The sequence below is a fragment of the Anser anser genome (genome assembly GCF_964211835.1).
Source record: "Anser anser genome assembly, chromosome: 7".
NCBI lineage: Eukaryota > Metazoa > Chordata > Aves > Anseriformes > Anatidae > Anser > Anser anser.
In genome coordinates this window covers 16,863,423-16,884,926 of record NC_139727.1, presented here as the reverse complement: position 1 = coordinate 16,884,926, position 21,504 = coordinate 16,863,423, and the positions used below count along the sequence as shown (strand labels likewise).

At 49.5% G+C, this 21,504-nt stretch overlaps 1 protein-coding gene across 1 annotated transcript in view; it reads left to right on the top strand.

The window, feature by feature from the left end:
- The first annotated feature begins 8,086 nt into the window (after nucleotides 1–8,086).
- LOC310902597 (uncharacterized protein) overlaps nucleotides 8,087–21,504 on the top strand; it is a 76,870-nt gene continuing 63,452 nt past the window's right edge. Inside the window, exons 1-4 of the mRNA XM_083844413.1 lie at nucleotides 8,087–8,224; nucleotides 9,455–9,669; nucleotides 14,298–15,635; nucleotides 16,061–16,148. The gene's annotated coding sequence lies outside the window, so the exon portion shown is untranslated. The remainder of the gene's footprint in view (nucleotides 8,225–9,454; nucleotides 9,670–14,297; nucleotides 15,636–16,060; nucleotides 16,149–21,504) is intronic.

Genomic DNA, 21,504 nt, shown 5'->3' with positions numbered 1-21,504 from the left:
ATCTTTTCTCCTTCGATACTTGAAGGGGAAACACCTTCAAGCTTCACCCCCCTGCACTTGGGTATGGGCTCTGCAGTTTTTTTTACGTCGAGCTCAGCTCTGTAGCACTGTCTGATTTGGGGTGTTGGGTGGGCAGCTGCTTTTGGAGGCATTACATCCAAGGCCAAGGCTGTGGAGCCAACTTTGCCCTTGGGTACCTCTGCAGGGACAGACCGAGAGATTGGCTTCTCTGATTCATGCATCGGTGTGAAATTAAAGGCATTTTGGAAAAAGGCTGCACCAGCAAAGCTAAGCTGCCCTGGGAAATGGGAGGTGGAGAAGTTAATTGTCCGAGGTGTGGGAATTCCAGGCTTTCCCACGGACTCTGCCTTTCCAGCCCCGGCCAAGCTGCCAGCTCACCCTGCTGCAGAGGGAGATGGGCGGTAATTGCCGGGGTGGGTTTAATTTTGGGGGCGAAGGCAGGGTCTGGGCTGCGAGACAGCTGCAGGGCTGGGGAGAAACTTGGGCTCTTAACAGTCAGATAGGTAGGAGAAGCCTAAAAGAGTTACTTGCGTGTGGCGTGCTCTGAGATAAGCCCAGAAACCTGCCTTGAGCCAGTCCCAGGTCAGGGAACCACAGCCTCTGGTAGCTGTCGAGGGTTTGAGGCCGAGCAGAAAAAGCTGCAGAAAGTTTTCCGAGTGTATTTAAATCACGTGGGGCTGCCAGGACTCTAACAACACGTTCTGTAGATTAGGGAACCTAGTAATTACAGCTAATAAGTCCAAAATGTGTAATTACCCTGCAAGCAGTTGGAGCTGGAAGGCAGAAATAAGCGTGGTCGTTACACCCTTGTTAGGTGATCTATCAGTTCCCCCTTGCAATGTCCAAAATCCAGGAGGTGCAGAAGGAGCAGCTGCTCTTTTTCCCAGCCTCCATCTTTGCTGGTGCTGGAGGGAGCCAGCTCCTTTCCCTGCATCCGTTGCCCAGCCAAACAGTCCCAAAATCCAGCTTTCTTTCCTTAAATAACACCATTCCTGATCGGATTTCTAGATCTGTGGTGGGAGGCTCTTTAGGAGAGGTTGTGTTTGTTTTTTTCCCCTGCTAGTTTGTTTTCCTTCCTAATTAAAGTAGCTCTTTCATCAGTCCCTGTATTTCTTTCCACCCTCCAGTTTTCCCAAAGAGGCTTAGTAACGTTTCCTGCCTCTAATCAATACACAATTTATATGCAATAACTTTGTCAGGAGAACAGGGAAGCAGCTCGCAGAGTTTCTCCTGTAATTTCAGCGTGCCGTAGCCGTTGGCTGAAGGTCAATGCAAGCTTGACTGTGACTGATTTTTACTGTCTTTGGGCAATCTGTCAGCAAAATGCAAGCTTTGTAAAACCTCGGCTAGATGCGGGCCGTAACAGATAGTGCTGTGCAGCCTGCCAAGCACGCTGAAGCTGGCTCCCTTGGCAGCGCCGCACACGGTAAGGCTTCGCCTCGTGCCCACGCTGCCCTCCCTGCTGGAAGGAGGGGACCCCATGTCTCCATGGGGCATGATAGATATCCTGACAGATGCTATTTTCCCCGGTAATAGGGGTGGTGGGTGCTTTGATAGTAAGCGAAGCTGGTTCCTGCTCAGTGAGTGCGAGGAGCAGCTCCATTAGGTGCCCCTGGGGAGCGCGAGACAATTCTGCAGAGAGGACCGTGTGCTGGAGGAGTGGGCACCTCGCTTAACCTGCCTCCGTGTGCTCATCTGTCTCCTGTCACTTGTGATCCCACTGTCACCTCTTCATCATCCCTCTGGCTGCGGCCGTGCCAGAGGAGCTCCTGCTGGGAGGAAGCTTCCATCCTCAGAAATGAAGCCTTAAGAGACGGATGTCATCCTCTGTGCTTGTGCATACCCTAGCCCTCCTGTGGATGTTGCTTGGGATGAGTGCCTTGTGGTACGATGACATTCATCCCATGGGCATGGCCAGCAGGGATGGTCAAGGCCACTCGATGCCGCTTTCACGTGTCCCATGAAGCCTGGCAGTGGGGGGATCAGCCTGGGACACTCGGCTCTGACATGCTTAACAAGCAGGGAGGTGCAGGCTCGCGGTCGTTTGGCGTCTTATTAATCACATTTAACGCGTAGGTTGCTTTAGCGCTGATCATTTTAAAATTCCCTGTCGGAAAGGTTACCTGTATAATTATAGGTATAAATCGCGGGGACGTTCTTGCCAAAACAAATGGAGCGTCTAGCGTTCAGACCAGGGATAAACCCAAAGAAGCCGTAAAAAGGGTTTGTAATAATGGAGCGCGAAATCTGCACCCATTGCAGGGCTGAGAGGAGCGAGGCACTGCCAGAGATAAATTAGGCATTTGTGCAGGTAGTTCTTGCAGTCGTTCTGAAGTTCTTGCAGTTTCCGTGACATGTACAGAAGTAAGAGCTGTTGATCTCTGGGCAGTAAGTTCTGTCACCACGTTCTGGTGCTGGCAAACCCCGGGGTTTGAAGGGTCTTGGGTGGGAGTGAGGATAACCTGCTTGTGAAACAGGTCTGGGAAGTGCTGACAAATACCCTGGTTAGCAGCAGAAAGCTTCAGTCTCTTTAGTCACTGCCTGAGAAATGTGAGATAGATATATCTATATATAATATAGATATATATAAATAATCAAAACATGTATGTATAATCAAAATATAACCTATCTGTATATATATATTTTAACATTTGAGATGGGTTAGGTGTCTATCAGAGCATTTTTAAGTTCACACATGCCCTTAGAAACCTGGCTCTTGGGATTTGCCCCTCCCCTGCTACAATCCCATGGGAAAACTAACCTCGTTCCCTATCCCCTCCTCAAATTCCAGGTGTCTCCTGACCAGAGCAGCTCCTGGATGGAGAAATTCACCCCACTTCACACATGTCGTCTCCCGAGGGCTGTTTGTCCACCTCCTGCCTTGCTGGAGAGGATGCCAAGTAGGTAGCTGGAAGGAGAGATGCTGATCTGAGTTTTTTGGTCTGTGCCTGTGCTCAGCACACAGGAGGGAGGATTAGTCACAGTTCACACTGTCATAATAAATTAAGGTGTAAGGACAACAATATAATAGAAGTAAAGCACGTGCGAAATATTCTGCATTAGTAGTAAGAAGAAATATTAGACTTGAGTGTTTTGGATTGCTAATTGCAGGATGTGTTAATTGCAAGGCAAGCAATACAGCCCCTTATATAAGCTCCAGTGCACATAGCTTGCATTATGAATAGGAAGAGGAGTATGTGGGAAGTTGTCTTGATGAAACCAAGACAAACATCTAAAAACACTTAAAATACTCATCTGAAGCCCTCCTCCTGTCTCTGTGGTATCCCTGTTAATCACAGCCTGCTATAAAAGCACTGCCTGCGTTTTGTCTCTTAGGCTCACGTTAGTTGCTTCCAACTTTCTCATCAGCCCCATCTATAAATTCAGGCTATTCTTAAATAAGACTGGTGCCACACAAAACCACTTCTCCCATCCTCGTGCACTGTCTAACGATTATTCCCTTATCCCTTTATATAACTGAATCAAGCCTGACACTTAAAGCACTCCCTTAGGGAAGTTATTGAATTTAACAGGGCTGAAACCAACAGGGTTCTAGAGAAATGCTCTAAAAACCTGGGCAAGATAATGGAAAACAATATCTTTGCTGTAAGTTTCTGAACCACCCTATAAAATTCTATGGGAAGAATGAAATTCTCGAGGACTCTTTTTTTGCCCATAAAAGCTGATTATGAGTAAATTGGTCCCAGTGCTTTTATTGTTGAGCCCCAAAAACTCAGTGTATACTTTTATCCTGCTTTCTCTCTCCTGTGCAGAAGGATGTTTTGGCTCTGCTCCTTAGTGGTTTGTTCTCATTTCGCCCCCAGATGGGCTGTTGTTTAATCCAGCCCCGTGGTACCAAGTTCTGCCACGACTCGCTCCTCGAATAGCTTTTCCCTGCGAGTCCCTCACCTTCCTGTGTCTCTGACAGTGTTGGCTGCTTGGTTGTTTTTTTATTTTTCTCTCTTTTTATTCTGACTTTGGAAGAAAGCTTAACTTCTGCTCTCCATTTGTGCTAAGGGGAGAGATGGTGACTGGAAGAGGAGAGGTGCTCTGAAACAGAAACAGGACAACCAGTGTTGCCTGCCAGCGGTGAGGGCTTCTCCAACCTTTTCCAATACTTCTCCAAGCTTCCCAAGCCAGAAAATAACAGCTGAGGCCCTCAGCTCCCAGGAAAAGATGTTTTTTCAGTGGACAGAGGATTACAGAGTGTCCGAAGCTCTGACACTGCCAGGGATTTTGCATTACCGCGCCTGATAATTCTCCCAGGAGCCTGTGCAAATATTCTCATGAATGAAAACCACTGAGCTACTTCACTGGTATTTGCAATTCCTTTTATTCACGCCGACTTTTTCTTGCTGAGACTGCTCGCACAAAGGGCGAATAAATATTCAGAGTGCTCCTGCCTGAAACGCGCCTGCCGATGTTATGAAATGTTCTTCTTATTTTCCCAGTGCATTCAAACAATTTCAATCGAGGAACCTTTAAAGAAACTCCTGCTTGTAAAGGGAAGGTGACTGAATAGGGGAACAGAAAGAAGATCACACAATCACCTCCTCACCTAAGTGAAAAAAACTAGCAGTGACTCGGGGACACCCAGATATTAATTGAGAAGCTGAAATGAGCCATTTAATGCTGTTTGCACAGATAGTAAATGTTTCTCCCATTGACTTGTTTGCATGCGCGTTTTGTTTTGTGCTCTTTAACAAGAGGAGGAGGAAGGAAAAAAAGTTGCAGCCAAAATACTTGGTGTGATTCCACTTGCTCTACTCTTTTCTTAAGCACGGTGGCTGCGGTGCCTGTGTTTGAAGACATATTTCAGAAGGTGCCCCTTTCTCTTCAGGACGTGCCTTAAAGCTGGCATTCAGCTCAGCATGATGTGATCGGAGGTGACGTCGCATTGTTCGTGGGACAGGGTAGGTAAAAAAAAAAAAAAAAAAAAAAAAAGAAAAAGAGCTGAAAAGGCACTGTGAAATTCGGAGCTGCTGAAAGCTCCCAGTGGCAGGGATGAGACTTTCTGGGAGGATGGAGGCAGACGTGGCTCTTTGCATCGCAGGTACTAATGCATCTCTAGTCTAGCCTCAAGCTTTCTCTCCCAGTATCTTATTATTTGTCAATGTACAGCAGAACTGGCTAAAGAGACCCAGAGATTTCTCCCCAAATCGTAGCATCCCTCTGCTCAAATCCTGCTGCCCAACGTGTGTGTCAAGTGGGACCATTTCTCGCTGACAGCCCCAGGCAAATGGGAACAGCTGCCTAAAGCCAACTGGGCAAGATGGCCACGGAAACGTTCACCGTGTGGAAAAATCTGTGTGCTTTCTTCTTTAAGCAATAGAAAGGAAGTTGTACTTCTGGAATTGTTTTTACATAGCTCTCCATGGTTCAAAATGCACAGCAAGGCTGCAGGGCTGGGAGAGGGACCAGACAAGTCTCTTGTCCAGTCTGAGAGATGTTGCTATTTGGGGAGAAACCCATCACTCTGGGGTACCCAGTGTAAAACTCCTCTCTCCAAGGTTGTGCCTTTACCCCTGGAGAGGATGCTGAGCCCGCCATTGTGATCTCCTGCACCAAGGCTGAGCGTGTCGAGGACCATTCACCGCGTCCCTGAGCTTGGAAAGGAGGACGTGACACCTCAGGTACAACGGGGTCCCAGCCATAGTTGGCAGAGACCCCACACCACCCATAAATCTCCATCAGGGGCTTCAGCAGGAGGGCGGCAGAGACACCAGGGGCTGTTTTGGGGCTGAAATGCAGAATGGGGCCATGTGGCGGGGCGCAGCGCAGGGGCTGCAGCTTGCATGCTGGCCGAGCAGCTCTGAGCCCACCCCTCATCACTTCTGGGGGCCTTGTAACCGAGCCTGTTTGCTGTTCCTGGCCCCATAAAATTAATAGGTTGTGGCAGGTGGTGGGAGGAACAGGAGGAACGGGAGTGTGCCAAGTGCTGAGGAGCCCATCTCGATAACTCGGGGTTATCCTCCCGGCGTGACCGCTCCGGCCGGGGCTGGCGGGGCCGCACCGTTTCCTCATTACTGCGCCGCAGAGAACTCGGGTGTCCAACCCCAACTATCAGTATTTTGTGTTTCCAAGGCAACCCCGGCTTTAACAGCCTTCGTAATGACATCATTTGGTTGAAATGAGCATGCATGATCTTTTGATTACCACTGGAAGTATAAATTAGGTTACTTTCCCCACCCCCAGCCACTTGAAAAATAAATGCATTGGAGTGTGTGGGGGGGCACGTTTTAAAAAAATAAAAGGAACTCGGAAGAGGGTAAATGGAAAAATCAATTTTTACATTAATGGAGTCCTCATTCAGCATTTCTTCTCTTTATAGATTTAGATAACTGTGATATCTTAGTTTCACAGAGCAAAGAAATTAATTACTTACTAATGGTGCAATTCAGAAATTAATTTATGTTATCCATTTAAATGTGTCATTATTAATCAATTTAAACGAAGGGACCTGTAAGCCAGCACCATCTAAACTGACTTATGATGCCGGAGGACTCATCCTGCCCCTTTCTCGCTGGCAAACACTCTGTGCCTGCTACCTGCAAGCTGTTGCACCTCCAAGGGCGCTGGCATCCCCAAAACAAGACCTAAAGGATTTCCGGGCTGTTATTAAACATTTTAAAGCTCCTTTCATATTTAAGTTACTCGAATTTCTGATCTGAGGTTCGATCTTCTGGTTTTATTTAATTTTTTTTGGCTGGTTTTTCTCTTAAAGTGATGTACAGAAGGAGGATGCTCCCTTGCAGAGATGCTCTTGGCTTCCCAGTAGGTCTTGGCCATGCTGTGGGGTCTTAGCTCGTCATGAACCATGGGTTCCTTTTAGGGTTGGAATGGGGCAGCCACGTTAGGAGGGTAATAATTAAATTGTCACAGACCTGATTTTTTTTTTTTTTTACTGCTGTATTTAGAAGAAAAGAGGTAACAGACTGCGGGACTCTTCTTTTTCTGAATAAAGTTGGTCTCAGGCTGAAAAGGGGGACCCCATACCATGCAATAAATCAGGATTAAACTAAACAGTGCTGCTCAGAAGCCCTCAGCTGCTTTCTCCAGGATTTCAGTATGTTGCAGCTTTTCTGTGCCCAGCTGCCTGGGCCTTTTTGTGGTAGGCAAGAGTCTGATTTATCGTTTTACGCTGTTTATGTTATTAATGCCTCTGAAAATGTTGGATCTGCCACATATTTCTTGGCGCGCTCCTTGGAGTAAATGGCAACTGTGATGGCTTTGGAAGATGATTTGCTGAAGGATACTGTATTAAAATTCTGTTTGGACATTTGGGCTGCTGGTATAAGGATGTGATAGCCATTTCCTTCCTGTAATGATATACTGTCATGTTAATTTTGATGATATCTCACTGTAAAATAGAGGGATTTGAAAGCCTGCAATTTGAGAGCCTGGAGTTGTACCTATCTGTCTGTATCTATATTTATATACAGGTTATTTCTTTTTTCTTTTTTCTCTTTCAAAGTAATGCTTGCACTTAACATCTGCTGTACCGATGATGATTCTTTATTAGGTCTGGAGAAATTTAGACGTGTGCTGATGGTAAACCAGCTTTTTTCTAACTAAAAGGGTTTCAGATGAGTTTCGTGTTCTTTCTCAGTGTTTTGTTTTTCAAACCAATTACTGCCCTGCTGCCCACATCAGGCAGGTTTCAGCCTGAAAGTTCCCTTTGTTGAGCTAAAATATGGTCTCTGCTAAATGCTGAGCAGCGATGGCTAGAGATGAATAAGCAGCAGGTTGCAGAATTAATCAAGAAATCATTTAGCACCTGCAAATAAATACTTGTAGCTGAAGTCTTTATCTTTTTCTCGGCTCCTGCTTTGTTTTGGCTAGGTCCCTGGCTTCAGAGCAGAGGTGGGAGAGAAGCAGCTGGGATTTAAGTCTTCCTCCCTTCTCTGCCCCTCTTTGACCTGTGCCCATGTGCTGCCGCCTCCTCTTTAAGGGATCATCTCTGGGCCAGGCCAGGACCTCTCTCCCCACAGATATTTGTTCCCTGGCTTATTTTCCCAGCTGCTTCCACGTGCCACCACTCCTCTGAGGCTCGGGCAGGGGGTGGGAGCGCTCCCCATCTGCCGCAGCAGCCCTCTAGCTGGTTGGATTTGTGCTGGAACGGGTTTTGGAGCATCCTCGCCATCCCTTCTGTGATCCCTTTTTGGTGATCTCTGCGGTGCACCAACCCATTTCTCCCGCAGCCGTAAGTCACGGGGTAACCTTGGCAGTGGCTTTACTGACAGGGCTCTGGAGGGTTTGATGTAGGAGTCCAGCCTTTATTCATTGCCAAGCTAAAAAAAAAAAAAAAAAGGTTAGTATATAAAACATTCAAAAGCTTTCTTGCTTTCTCAGATGTAGAAATTGAGAAGGAAAGATAAACCCAGGTTAAAGACCTGGACTTCCAGATGCTTGCTGCTGATTGTTTATGAATCTTGTCCCTTTTTAGGATGAGAGAGCAGTCTGGGGCATTAGCAGTCAGATATCTATTCATTTCCCTCCTCTTTCCTTCCATCCATGTCCAATAGCCACAGAATATTTTGGTCACATCCTTTTCTAATGCCTTAGACTTTTATGGGGGCATGCTCCGATCTTTTTTCTTTGAATCCTGAAGCTTTACTGCACGATGAGAATCGGTCTTGGAGCCTTGCAGGGTGCCGAGCTGCTGGTGACTGTGCCCTTAACCCCGCAGCCTGGGGATCAGAGGTGGGGGTTTGGTTATTTCCATTGCTGCCTCATGTCCCCATGCAGGAGGACAGCTTCATTTCTGCCCCATCGCTGCTCGCTGCGATCTTGACAGAGCTCCGTCTCCGTAATCCCGCGCCGCGTCCCCGCTGACAGCTGCAGCGGTGCAGAGCAGAGCCCCGCGGCAGGAAGGCTTAGGGCAATTTGCTCCCGAGCTGAAGCTAATCCCTAAGGATGGTAACTGGCTTAAGACCAGAAAATGGGACCTTTTTGTGGCTTCCTTTACCATTTCTTTCTCTCCTAGCCTTAACAGTGGGATCCACGGGGTCTTCACACCTGCTGCCGCAGCCTTCCCCACTCCCCAGGTGCAGTGTTTAACCTTGCAGGTGTTATCCAGGGTGATTGCCTGGGGGCATAGCTTGAAAATAAGAGCTGAGAGCCCATAAGTCCGGCTGCTCAAATGTGGGAAGAGATCCTGGGTAAGGGAATAAAACGGCTCAGCCTGGAAGTGGGCTGACACGTGGAAGGAGAGGCAGGGAGCAGCGCCCTGCTGCGATGGAGTCCCCTCACTCATCTTCAGGCTGGGCAAGCCCAGCACATAACAAAACTTCACAGAAGCAATAACCACAGTAAAAAAAAAAGATATATTACAGTCAGAAATGTTAGGGGAAGAGGAGGCTGAGGTGCATCCTGGCAGGCCATTGCCTTTTCCCATTCTGTGACTTATTTGGACAACTTTGGGTCCTTGCAGGCAGTGTAGGCAGCTGAAGCCCAGCCAGCACCCCCCAGGGGCAGCTCCACTGTGCTGCGAATGCAACTCTTCTTCCTCTGGGTGGGCAGCGAGGGGAACAGGGAGAGGAAGGCTGAAGGAGGAAGAAATTTGGAGGATGTTCAGCTGGAACCCGGCCCCTGCAAGTGGCAGTGATGAATGCTGTGCGCTCCGCTACTGAGCAGGCTGAACACGTGGTAGGTGTCTCCCAAGGCTTCCTCTGAAGGCATTTATCTCGTAAAAAGGAGTTTCTGGTGTGTTTGACAGATCTTGATTGATTTGCATCCTGCCTACCTCCCTGGTGCCTGTCTCTTGAACACCACAGTGTACGTGGGAGCTTTCCCCAGACACGGCCAGCCCCGGAGCAGCGCTGTGGTGCAGCTGGGGCCAGCTCTGGCTGATGCCCATCTCCTTGCCCAGCCTGCACCCTGCTCTGCCTCCAATACCGATGCCCTCCCCTTGTAATGAAGCACAAAAATCAAGGGGCAGGGGCTGAGCAAGCCAGGCTGGGCAGGGAAAAGTCAGGCAAGGTGTGGCTGAAAGAAGATGCCAGGCTCCTTGCCATCCCAGAAGAGATCAGGGCACGGAGCATCAGCAGCCTAGAGCTAGGAAAAAATGTTTTTATGTACAGCAGGGGCTGATTTTGCATACATAAACCTGACAGTTTATCCATAAGAGAGTCCTGGGATGGACTCAGATTATCCACATAAAGATGCAATATGAGGAAAAGCTTCTCCTGGGCACTTCTACCTCCTTTTGTCTCACCCAAACCTCACCTAGCCCCGAGGCACTAAGCAATGCCAGTGAACACAAAGCTTCCTTTTACACCTTGCTTCCTTCACATGGGTTGTGTAGCCTCCAAGTGATGGGGTAGGGGCAGGAAAATAGTGTTTGTAAAGCAGTCCTTGATTGATAAGCAATTTAGCAGCAGAGTGCCCTGCCTGGGAAGATGCTGCCAAGGAGGCACCTTAAGAAATTGAAAGGTGCACCTGGATCCACTTAAATGAAGGGACCTTGTTAGGGAGGCCTAATTGGGCTGCAGGAGTTAGCCCACCTGTGAGCCGGGGCTGCAGGAGCTCACAAAAGCAGGAGCGAGCTGCTCTTGCCTGGGAGCCTTTTTGCGTCAAGTTTTCTCCTTTATTCTGGGAGCTGAACTTGGAGGAAGCTCGAGAATTTGGGACAACGGGTAAGAAATATTCCGTGATTGTGGGAGCAGGTTGGAGCTAATTGGTTTCTCAGAGGGCTGCAGCTCTGTTAAGAAACTCCTTGTCTCCTCTTCTGTCTTGACATGAGATGCACGCGTGGATGCAGCATTTTCAGAGTCCTTTAGGGCTGTCTCTTCGCTCACAAACAAATGCTTTTGGGACCGGCTCAGATCTGGGGTGCCGTGTCGCAGGATGCAGATGAAATGGTGTTTATCGCTGTATTCCTAGCGGGGTGAAATGAAGCGTTGAGTAAGATACGCTTACCTGAAGAGCTGAGGCTTTGAAAGTGGCACAACTCTTGTGAAATCTCTTTAAAGGGCTGTGCAGTGTGAGCAGGGCTCCGTGGCTGGGAGGGCAAGCGTTGCGCCTACTGCAGAGACTGAAATAAGCTCGGTTCAGAGCTCCCTGACTCCCTTATAACCTCTGCTGCTTGGTCCCAAAATGGAGCATGTAAAAAAGTTAACCCCTGTTTTTTCAGACTGTTGCAAGCTACAGGGATGGAGCAACCTGGGGCTGAGCCCTCTCTTCCCTTTAGAATCATCCTGCCTGCCCGAACTCAGGACAGGGACCCGCTCCTCTCACCTGATGAATTTGCTAATATTTTGCATGAGTGGAGCATGACGTCAGGTGCTTCTGTGTTCTCAGCCAGGTGATGACCCTGGTTCAGTTTCAGCTGGTGTAGCTCAACCTCCTGGCCTCCCCCTTTCCCCTATATCTGTCTCCATCCCATCCCAGGGCTGCAGGAACAGCGGGTGCTCTGCAAGATGCTGCCTGGCTTCAGCTTCTGTGCAAACAGCTGTAAGGACAAGGGTGACTTCTTTTTTCCCCCCTCGTTAGGCTATTCTGATTTATACCCCAAAATGCATTAGTCTAGTTAAATACCTTTGGTGTAAGGGCAGAAATGTTGGCTAATGCAGCGAGCAATGCTTGACCCATTCAAGGTCTTTTGCACTCAGGGATTGAGGCAGAGAATTTTGTTTCTGGTTTTCAAGATTACTGACTCTCTTATTTTTTATTTTTAATTTAAAGTGAGCACTGTGTTGTGTTAAACAGCCCCAGGTTGTAGGAAACCAAGTATCAAAGGGTCTGCTCAGATGAATGCACCTGGGTAGCACACCACACATGGTGGCTTCTGCGGGTCCCCTGTGGGCACCCTGCTCTTGTCCCAGGTCCAGGACCTTCCTCTCTACATGGGTAGAAGCCTCCTGTTCATTCCTGCTGTTGTCTTACGTGGATGGGAACACTCTGCCTGGCTTGGCAATCTGCTCAAAACCCTGGCTGGACAGTAGGAATCAGCATGTTGGGGATATATGGCCACCACTGGCAGATGGGTTCTGGGGAAATGGCTATGGATGCTGATCAAGTGGCTGGAGTTCTCGTGTTTAGATCTGGCAGGCACTACAATATTTGTGTATTTCTGCCTCTCTGGGGTCCCGGGTGGGCTCCCATACCCTTTAATTGCTGGCTTTTTGACCGATGCTTGATGTCCTTGTTGAACTCACTTTATAGGACCTCCCATCCCTGCCCTGATAATATGCAGATAACAGGATAATATTTCTGAGGTCACCACAGCTGTGACCTGCTGTGAGTGGGTCTGGCTGTCTGTAGCTGCAAGTTTTGTGTTTAAAAAACAACAACAAAAAAAAACCACTGACCCTATTTTGTGTGGCACCATGCTCCTGATGCAGAGCCCATCGTGCTCTTGGTGATGGACCAGCAGCAGGGATACCCGCGTGATCCCAGCCGTGAGAAGCGATGTTCAGAATGAAGGATGATGAAATCTTTCCATTAAAAAATAAAATGAAATGGGACCGACTTGCTGTTTCTCCTCCGTTTCCCCCCAAAAGTGCTCCGTGAATTCCCCTCTGAGCAGATCTGTCAGTCTGTGGTACGTGGGGCCACCTGCGCCATCATTTATCTCCAGTTATTTTATTTCTGCTGGTTTTTAAGCTAATAACGAGTGATGAGGGCTCATCTCCTGCTCTGGGCACCTTCCCATTACTTAACTAACAATTAATAAACCAGATAATGGAGTGTTTCTCCCTCATAGGAATAAACACTCAGCCTGTTTAGCGGTGGCAGCGCAGCATCCTCAGTCTGCTCCAAAACTGCTGCCTGTGTGCGACACAGTGGCCTGCATCTGAAGAGGCATTTCCCTCAGTTTGCAATAGGAAAACTGCTCGGTTTAGAGATTTTCAGGCCCATTCAGGTAAAATTTCCCCCCTGCTGAGCTCCAGTAGCATAGTGGCTGTGTCGCCCTGGGGGTCTGCGCCCCTCAGGGGGGGTTCCCTGGTGGCTGTCACCCCAGGAAACCTCTGACACGTCCAAGTCCCTCAGCATGCAGTTGTCCTTTTAAATATCTTTTTTTTTTTCCTCCTCTCCCCTCCTCCTACCCCTGAGTCTTTTGATTGTTTCACCTCAATCTGTCCTTTCAAAAACCAGCCCCTGCAGGATGTTGCTGGTGGCGGCGCATACTTTTTTGACATCCAGAAGTGTGCTAGACCACTGAGCTGCCATTTGGAGAGATCAAATGATTCCCAGGGCTTTAAAATTATGACACTAGCCTTGAGGGCTGGAGGAAGTGGATAGTCATGAGCTGAAAGCTGCCCCTTTGAAGTTTGGGATTTCTGGAGATGTCATCTTTTATATATATCGCCAGCCAGGTTGCTTTTTATTTCATCCCAGGGTTATTCTTGTCTGGATTCTTAGAGAGTGAGACCTCACTTCAAGGCAGAAGGGATGAGGAGAAAGATAGATGAGCCCGGACGTTTATGCATTTCATATTTCCCTTTGAAATATAATAGTGTAAGTTTTGTCAGAAATCACAATGCACCAACACCCCATGCATTTGTACGGAGCACATTTCCCCTTGGCGGATATAAATTGAAGCCTCTGCCCCTGTCCTTGTGCAGGAGCACACCTAGCCCCTAACCCATGGGCTGAGCATCACTTCTTCACCTGGGTGGTGAGAAGAAAGCTTGCTCTGAGGCTGAAGGATGGCTGGTGATGTGCTATCAGGTGGGACCGAGGGGACGGGTACAGGAGAGCTAAGATGCGCCTTCCCCCTCCTTAGAAGAAAAAGGGGGAAAAAACTCCGCCTAGGCTCAAAAAAAAAAAAAAAAAAAGAAAAGCAAAACTGTTCAATGCGTCCTGTGAAAACCCACTGCCAAAAACAAAAAATAAATAAAAATTACTGGGGGCGTGTGGTTTGACTCGAGCCACCTCCTGCTTCTCACGATCCCTGTCTGGCCAAGATCTCCTGAGCAGACTCGAAGCAGTAGGCTCTGCCTGCATGGGTACTGGCTTGAAAATATGCTATGGCCAAGCAGGGCTAACTAAACTGAATTTTTGCCTGTGGTCTGTGACCTAGATGTTGTGCCCAGGGAGAGCCCATGGGTACGGTCCTTGCTAGCAGAGGCAGAAGCTGTGGCAGCGAGGGCTGTCCCATCAGGCTCCCACATCCGTCAGTGTCTTCTGCCTGGGAGGAGCTCCTGGCCAAAAAAATAAAAATAAAAGCCCCCGTGCGCACAGAGCAGTGACGGATCTGGATTGTCTGGAGAAGATGAAATAATTTATAAGCTTGGGTTTTAATGTTCCTGTTTTTTTTTTTTTTCCTGCAGCTGCCACCTCCCCACCTTCTGTCATTGTCGTCGAAATGAATTTACAAGGGAAAGAAAACAGTTCTTGCTAATGTTCTCACACAAACGAAACATTAGCTAGAGAGACAAAAAGAAAATAATTGATTGTGAAAGCAAACCCCCTCTGAGACAGCCTGAGCATTATCAGGAGCAGCCTGGGAGGGGAAGAGGGGGGAAAGGGAGAGGGGAAGGGAGGAGAACAGGCCGGCCTGGAACAACAAACGTAGCATTTATGATAATTATCCATGTTTTAATCCCCGTTTCCAACCAAGCATTCACTTCCTTTAATTAGTTCTTGATTAGAAAGAGATTATCTAATAAATTGCACGAGTAGGGAGCGGGTTATCTTTGCCGTGTTCCTGCACGCAAAGTTCGGAGTGGATGGGGTTTGAGAGGGGTGAGGACATGGAAAAGCTCCGTTTGCTTTTCCCTCGTTCCCTTGGCTGCAAATATTGTCCGTCGCCTGCGTTAGCAGCGCGGCCAGTGAAGTAAATCCATAATTAAGCTGAATTAGCGTGTCCTCAAAAGTTTTACATGCACGGACACAAAGGAGGCTCCTGCTTGGAGCCTTTCCAGCGCGATATGCAGGGAGGGGAGAGAGTGGTTTATTGAAAGAGCACACTGCTGAAGTTCTGGGTGGTGGCTGTGGTGTGTGCTGAGAATACGAGTTGGGGTTTGCTGGTTGGGTGGGATTTCCTTCATCCACCAGCGAGCGCTGGGAGTGGTGTGCCAGAATCACCTCTCCATTGCCCCGTGCGGCACCGTGGTGATGCTTGGGTGGTGTCCTCCAGCACCAAGTTGAGTCTGGCATTGCTGGACCAAGTTTCTCCAAACTGTGGCTCTGTAAGAAAGGAAAGGGAGGTGGAAGAAGCGGTCATGAGGCTGGGCAGGGTCTGGACAGGTTTCTCGGAGCGGGTGTTTCAGCCCAAAGTGACCTCGCTATCGATCGAGGCAGTCGATAGGCAGCTACTTAAGAATAAAGTTCCATTTCCCCGTTTCTTCTTCTTCTTCACTTTAATTATCTAAGATAGATAAGCAGCTGCAGGCCAATTAGAAAACAATTACCCGCTGTAATCAATGCTGGCTTGGAAAAAGGGGGAGGGCGAAAGCGTAAATGCTGAAGAAGTGCCTTAAAATGCAGTGCCGAGGTAACCCTGTGTGCGGCTGTCTGTGAGAGCCACAAGCATCTGTGCCCAGAGGGCCTGGGGCAGGAATGGGACACGGCAGAGTGACGCCCGTGATGAGCATGGGAGCATGGTGGCCTCCAAAGGCTGTGTTGGGGACTTGGGATGGCATAGGAGGGGACACAGCCATGCTCTGGTCTCGAGAAAGTCCCTCCGTTTCCCTAATAATCCTAATTTTATATGAACTGTAATAGTTCTGCACTGAGTATTGCCAATGGGGTCTTGTGGTTATAATGGGTAGCCGGATGAAAATACAAACTTGGTTCTCAGTGGCAGGCAAAGGAAGCGAATCAAATGATAGGAATTAGCAGAAAAGCAGAGAAAACCAGAAAATAGTATTATGCTGCCCCAGGGGGTGCATCTGTGTTGGGAGCGCTGCTGGCCTCCCACCAGCGGGGTGGGAAGGATGGGGAGAGGCACTATGGGTGGTGGGATGGGGAAACGCTTCTCGCGGGGACTGAGTAACCAGGGCAGGGTGATGGAGCCCTGCTTTTTGGGGCAGTCGGTAAGGAAGTTAGGCTTTTTTCCCACAAAAAAGGGACTTTTTTGCATTTTTCGCAGCCTAAATCCATCAAAACCCTTTCGGGTGTTTCTCTGATGTCGCTGTGGCAGTGGCTGGAGTGTCACCATCGCGCGTTGTGACCTCACGGTGAGTGCCCAAGGAGGGCAATTGGGTGAAGCAGGACGGGGTAAGCCTTGGATTAAACAGCGATGTATTTTATTCCATTAGTGCTCAATTACCAAAATCCTCGTGGCAGGAAATGTGTGCACCGCTGCCCTTCGGAAGTGTTGGTGTTTAACCCTCTGCACTGCAATTAGAAAGGGAAAAAAAAAAAAAAAGGTAATTTTCAACCAGATACTGGTTTTCATTAAGCCACAATGGGCATTTAGAAAGGAAGCTGTGGGCACCTGTGGGCACACCTGATTTCACCACAAGCTGGAAAATCAAGGTGCCAGGAGTGAATGGACTACTGACAGCCCTGCTGGGGCAGAAATGGGCTCTGCTTTCCTGTTCTGCAACAAACCTAAGCAATACCTTAGGTGAGACCTGTGAGAGGGACAGCCTAGCAATGTGTCTGCTTGTCTGGGGGCATCCCAGCCCCAAAAGAAACTCTGGATTTGGGCCTCAGCCCGCTGGCACAACTGGGGTGTTTACACGAGTCCTTGCAAAGCAGAACAAATGTTTTCACTCCTCTTAGCGACTCCGTTGCCTTACTCTTTTTTATCTGCAGTTCTCAGCCTTCCTCTGATAAAGCTGCCCTTTTTCCTTTGCTGCCAAAGCTTTCTTCATTACTTTTTTGCCAGCCCAGCTCCAGGTTGCGCTTGCATGGATGTTTTCTGCCCTGAACCGTGCCCGCCTCCCGTGACAGATGGCCGGCTGAAAGGGCTTGGCGTTAAATCTACTGCCCGTGTCCATGAAACGCAGCGACTGAAACAGAGCATGGGGTGACCGGTTCTTAGAGATAAAACAACCCTTGCGGTCCCACAGCCCATACCCTGGGAGATGAAATCCTACAGAGATGCAGGAATGACCCCGGTGCCTCCCTGCTCATCCTATATCCTGCTTGCATCGTGGACACTGACTGCGAGGTGCCGAGTTTATATTTGTAATATAAATGGACTATAAATGTTGGACTGGGAGGAGTCTGACACCTCTGAGCCATGGGTGACGAGCTTGGAGAGCCCACGGGACACAGCAGAAGCCGTCCTGGGCTGGGATGTGCTTGTGGGGCTGCATGCAAGGACCCCATCCTGCTCTGGAGGCGATGCTGGGGTCGGTGTTTCGCCCCAAAGGGCTGCTTCAGAGCTGCTAAGGGATGGCATCTGATTGCCTCCCGTGGTCACCAGCATTTGTTTCATCAGATGCAACACGCAATCACCGGAGTTTGGTGAAGTGTTCACGAAACAAGTGTTCCTTCCTCGTACGGAGCCGTCTGCGCAGCGATGGCTAACTGCAGCGTAATTATCAGGCCGTGGTGAATAATTCATAGCGAGTAATTTAATCATCCCAGCCCTTTCTGCCTAAATCAGGTAGTGACTCACGGTTTCTGTGAATTATTCTTAGAGCAGTTTAATGGCACCGATTTTATGCGGGGAGGTCAATCAGCAGCGTTTGAAGCCCGGCAGTGGCAGGTGGCTCTGTTCCTTGACCGGGCAGGGACAGTTTTTTTTTGCAGGAGCTTGAAAGAGGTGAAATAAAAATGATTCCCTATGTGCGGACTCACTGCTCCGAGACCTGTTAGTCCTGAATGGCTTTGCTGGTGAAATTAGGGTGCTGAAATATTCACGGCAAAAGCAAATACAGACACAGTGAGGTTGGGTTTTCATCGCTTACCTGGCTGCAACGATTGCGGATCACCACGGATCCACGCGTGGAGCCCCTGGCCTCGAGGAGCTGCAGGGATGGGAGGAAGAGGAGGCTTTCTGCCCGCAGAAAGGATGCCAGCAGGAGAAGCATCGTGTGCATTTCCCTGCCAGGTCTTCTGCCTGGGGAGCTTTCTGATCTATCTCCCCAATTGGCTTTCCCCAGGAGCGCGTGCGTTGCCTTCGCCTCCCAAAACACACACGATCTGTCACAATTTGCAGCCTCTGCTTCAGCAAGGAGGGGGCAGACAAATTCATCTCTATAAACGCTTCCTTTTTTATTACAGTTAATGCGCACCTTTTGCCTTGTGTAATGGACCTTTCATTTTTTTGGAAAAAAAAATAAGCTTGACATCTTCCTATTTTATGTCTTTTTTTTCCTTTTGCTGCGCGCAGCATCCCGCTCCATCCGCGTGATCCAGGCAGAGTAATGGGGCAGGATGCGTGCAGCTTTTCTTTCTCCACATCGCCCTTTGAAATTTTGGGGTGCAGTGCTCTTGGGATGGATGCACGACTTTTGTTCCGCAAGGACTGCCTGCGACCGGGCTCCTGCGGCGAGGGACCGTCTCCTTTGGCTTTGGCGTGTTGGAGTGTAAAAGAGCTGACCCTGCCGGGATCAGGCTTGACCCCAAACTGTTAAGGAAAAACGTCGAGACAGATTGGAGGCCCTGACCGCTTCGGTTTTTCCCCCTCTCGTGTCCTCGAGCTGTTTTCTGCAGCTGCAGGGAAGGTTCAGAGTGCGGTGCAGCACCCCTGCCTGCCTGCTCTGGTGCGTGCCCACATCCCTGCGTGGTGCTGGTGGGTGTCAGCCCGCGGTGCTGGGTGGCTGTAGGGTGGCAGTGCATCCCAGGAGAGCATCACCCAGCTCCTGGGTCCTGAATTGGTGGTGCTCCATTGGTGAGATGGGGCAAGTCCTAGCTTTGGGCACATCCCCCTGTTAGTGCTCCCCACTGCCATCAGGGGACAGGAAGGCTGAAACCATATGGAGTCTGGCTTCTGTTTTCCAGGAAGCCTTGGGAATCTGTCTTTAAAAGAAGAAATCTATTTTATTTTTTTAAGGCAACCTGCTCTGTAGGCTTGCTACAATGCTTTTTAAACTGAGACTGTAGCTTGCACGGTGCCCACTTAAGAGCTCAGCTGGAGGGAAGATGATCCGGCTTTAGAAAAGTGCATGTGTGGGGAAAACACTAAAACAAGATTTTTTTTTATATTTTGCGTCGCTTGATATGGAAAAAAGCCCCCACAAAACAACTGCTTTAGCACCTCCTGAGGTTCCTGTTACATGTTTTGAAAGCAGCTGGGTGGGAGCTAAGGGGAGAAGGCCGTGAGCTGTGCAGGTCTGGTGCATGTGACAGCTCCCTGTCCAAGGGGACACACAGGGGTTAAGGTCATGTTTGTCTCTTTGTGTACAAAAACATCACTGAGAGGGTGCTCCTCCCTGGAAATGGGTGTCTTTGTCCCCTTCTTTTGGACCCTGGGGGAGCAGAAACCTCTGGGGAGAGGGAATGAGGTGCCCTGAAAAATATCAGGGTGTGATGCTTGGGTGAGCGGAGTATGTGGCTGGCCTCCCCTGAAGCTGTTCTCTGGGGAAATCCCATCCCTGGGGAAAAATGGAGTTTCTAGGGGAAAAAGACAGGCAGGAATCACTTGTTTAGGAGAGCAACCTAGCACAAGGTCTGTCCTTGTGCACCAGGAAGACCAAACCCATGTAACTTGGGCATTTTCCTTCTGTCTGAAAGAAGCAACCCCAAAGCCATTTTCCATGTTGTGGAGTAATGCATGCATCTTTCCTTTCCTCTTCTTGACAAACAGATGTGAAATCTCATCAAAAAGTGAGAAATTTGATGTCAGCTCCATGTTCGCATGGAGGCCTGGGCAAGAACTCAAATTACCAAACCTATACGGAGGATGACAACATGGGAAAAAAAATAGCCTGTTTTCTGCGTGTCTGTGGGGGCAAATGGGCTGCGTGCCTTCATACGTGGTCCGGATTTGGGTTCTGTGGGAGGGGTACGAGGTGGAGGCATTGCTTTGCTGCGGGCAGAGCCTTTCCGTGCCAAAGCGCAGTGGGAAGCCGCGGGCCGTGCCTCCTCATTATCTCATGCATCCCCCTGGCTGCACTCGGGGCTTTTCACAGACCCCCATTATTTCCCATCCCCTTGGCTTGTCAAAAGCAATTTGGCCCCTCATTACCAGCCGGACAAAACAGCTCTCGGCTCCGCCGCCCCTCTGGGGGGCCCGGGTGCTTTCCAACTTTCATCCCTCCCGCTCCGTGCAGGCTCCCGGCTCTCTGGGCAGGTCCCAGCCCCAATTAGCAGCCTTTTTTGCAAAAGGGCCGGAATTTTAATTAGTCGAGCAGTCAATTATCTCCATGGCCACCCTGTGCCCTCCTGTCCGCCCTGCAGCTGTCCCCGTCTGTGCCCTGTGTGGGGACCAGCAGCTGATGGGGGGACCCGCTTGTCCCAGATCCCGGTGCTAGCTGCCAGGGTTGATCTGCTGGCTCCGTGCCTCTTCCTGGGGCACCAAGGAGCACAGTTGTCTGTCCGTCCATCCCTCTGTCCCTGCAGCAAGCAGTGTTTCAAGCCAAAAACCAGCCCGTGCACAGCCCTGGCCCTTCGGCACAGGGTGCAAGCAGTGGCCGTCGAGCTGCGGTGACACATGCTTGTCACCCAGCACGGTATGACGAGGTGGTGGAGTCCTCCAGCTGCAAGCTCTGGGTTCTGCAACGTGAATCAGTCAGCAAGGCCACATGTATAGATGTCTAGGTACATGCAAGCGCTGTGGGCACCTTGTTCTGCTCCGCAGGGGCTATTATATATCCACAGCAGAGGGAACGTTATTGGGAGCTGATGATACTCGATGGGGGAGGGACACTGAAGCCATCTGGCTGCACTGTGATATGGGTAGCATCTGGTGGGTGGGTGTCAAAGCGGGATTATGGTCAAAAAAGTGATGGGGGGACCAACGTCCTGCCCTAGTTCCCTTTTTTCCCTGCAGTATCAGGTGTCCCCAGCTTGCAAGTCGGAGAGTTTTATCGGGGCATCAAGTATATGTGTCTTAATAGTGGGAAGCACAGGTTTGTTTCCATCTAAAATGGGGAAGAAGAGAGGGTGGGGAAAAAAAGGTTGGCAGAGATGCAAGAGGCCACAAAACAATTTGCTGTTGGTCATTCTGGCAGTAGGTGGCCGAGAGAGGGACACTGGCTGTCCTGCAAGGTGGCTGGTGCGTGTAGGATGCCTGCTTGGCAGGGTGCTGGAAGAGCCTCCCTGCTTCAAGCTGACGTGATGTTGGGTGGATAAAATGCTATGCAGAAACTAGGGTGACATTTCCTACCAGGAAAAAAAAGATGAAGAGGAGAAGACAACTGCTCCTGGTTTCAGTCCCTCGGTGTGTCGTGAGTTGGAGATCCGAGATGACCGTGCGTGGCTGGGCGCTCAGCTGCCTTCCTGCTGCCTCCATCATCGGTAAACATCGCAGAACGAGCCCAAAACCGGCAGTTCTGTGAGTGATGCGTGATGCGGAGCCAGATAGAGCGACTCTGAAGGGCTGCTAACAGTGAGTTCTCAGGGCCCTAAATAACAGCCAAATTTTTTCATAAGGACACCACATCCAGCAGCTCTTGCTATTGCTGGGCTCACTTG